General features: G+C 37.9%; 1 pseudogene; it reads right to left on the bottom strand.

Annotated features, from left to right (window-relative positions):
* Positions 1 to 984: 984 nt before the first annotated feature.
* On the bottom strand, positions 985 to 1,065 carry LOC129782202 (U4 spliceosomal RNA; annotated as a pseudogene).
* Positions 1,066 to 2,011: the final 946 nt, after the last annotated feature.

Raw genomic sequence — 2,011 nt, forward strand, 5'->3', positions numbered from 1 at the left:
TCTCTACTCATCTCTACTGCCTGGTTACCATGGTGAAAAAGAACACAATGTTGTGATGTGTGATATGTTCGTTCAATCATAGAACCATTTTTTGATGAAAGTGCTTTATTTGCTCCATTTTTGGTTTTGCATTTTTCCATTGTGTCTTTTCCTCGTTGCGTATACATGCTCAGTATTTATCGGAGGAACAGAGCAACGAGGAACATTGCAAGTCGACCAAGAATGTGCTAGTTTATTAGTTCGAGAAACCAATGTTCTTTGGTTATATAAACTGGGTCGAAAAACAGAATTTGCGCTTCACAGAATTTGATTCGAATTGAGGAAACCAACGAAACCAATAAAACCACTGAATATTGAACGCCCACCACCCAACGAATGACATAACTTTTCACATGTTCCAACAATTGCTGGTTGTTAGTCAACTTCCACTCAACGTGTCAAATTTGTTTTCAACCCAAGATCGAACTGAGTAAAAGTTCAAAGGAGCTAATTACATGATTTGCAGAGATGGGACTAACCTCAACAATATTGTTTCCGCGTTTTCCAGAAACGAGGATTTCGTTTGATCGCCTCACGGCTTCCATGGCTGTTGTTTGTTTGTGTGTGACTATGAATGATTAATTCACGTTAACTTACTACCCGGGATTCGACAATCGGGGGCAGGTCACGAACATAAACACAATCGGGAGGAACAATAAGTAGGTAGAGTTTTCAACAATCAAACAAGTGTTGAGTATCTTCCCCAAGCATAAACGCTTTTGGTCTCCGTCGGTGAATGAATATAGTGGAGAACGTTGGTTGATTCCTTAGTATCGGCATACTCACATTGACGATCCTGCCAGGAGCCTCCTGAAATTTCAAAATGAACGTGGGAATCAACAATTGGTTTTGTTGCCGCTCACCCATCGTATCGAGAAAAACTATGGACGAGTTATACCTATGATATAACCGCAAGGTTGACGTAGGACTGCCGTTGGTTTAGTAATCATTTGTGTTTTTTTCAATTAGCAATAATCGCACCTCGGATGTTCCTCATTGGGTACGATATCGCTACTGTGCAGAGCTATCTTTTGTATGTATTGATTAAATTATTGATTAAACTAGTGAATGAATAAAACAATGTATGAAAAAAAATTGATTAAATTATTGATTAAACTTTATTCACTTCAAATCAATTTACGAATTCAATTACAAACAAATCCCTATTTAGGTCAATTCATGTATTATGGTAGTGGTTATCGCAGCAAATGGGTATCAACATTTTATCTAATCATCACACGGTATGCGTAGAAGTTGTACCCGCTTTTGTAGACCGTGTTAGCAAAACGAATTCCGGAGTGTAAAAATGCATCGGCGTATAAAAGCACTGCCAAGATCTGCAATGCCGAATTTCCCAACTTATTGGTTTCGGACTCTGTGTTGGGAACAGTGCCACAAATTATCAAAATTCATTCACGCATGGAGGAATTAGATTTTTCCCAGTATCGGATGAATTCTCTACTGTTGAAACTCAACACCATATCTGTCATAATGAGTATAACACAAGAGTCAAGACGCGTGAACTTTGTCTGGTATATTGATCGAAAACAGCATGAGCGAATTTTGAAAAGTCTACATTCAGGCACTTTCATTACTGTCAATAATTTCAGGTGATTATCATGAACGTTAAGTTGATCTTCATCGCTTACAGTGAATTTTTTATTGAAAACGTGTCACCCATTGCACATATAAATGGAGGTGTATGTCATTTCCGGGCAATCGTGAGTAGATTCATAAATCGTAGCAAGAGTTATTCTATACATTCCATTGCCGAAGTCGCAACAAAACAAGAATTTTTTGTGATGAATTGCCATCCTTTACCATTAACCGATTTCACTCTCAATTGGTGACGTTGAATTTTATGCTCTGATTTTCACTGACACGCAACGATCTTCATTTTCGACCTTACGAATACCATGAAAGGGAAAAAAGGAAAAGGAAAATGCAAATGAAAAATGAACTCCATGGCAAG

The sequence above is a fragment of the Toxorhynchites rutilus genome, unplaced genomic scaffold (assembly GCF_029784135.1).
Source record: "Toxorhynchites rutilus septentrionalis strain SRP unplaced genomic scaffold, ASM2978413v1 HiC_scaffold_459, whole genome shotgun sequence".
NCBI lineage: Eukaryota > Metazoa > Arthropoda > Insecta > Diptera > Culicidae > Toxorhynchites > Toxorhynchites rutilus.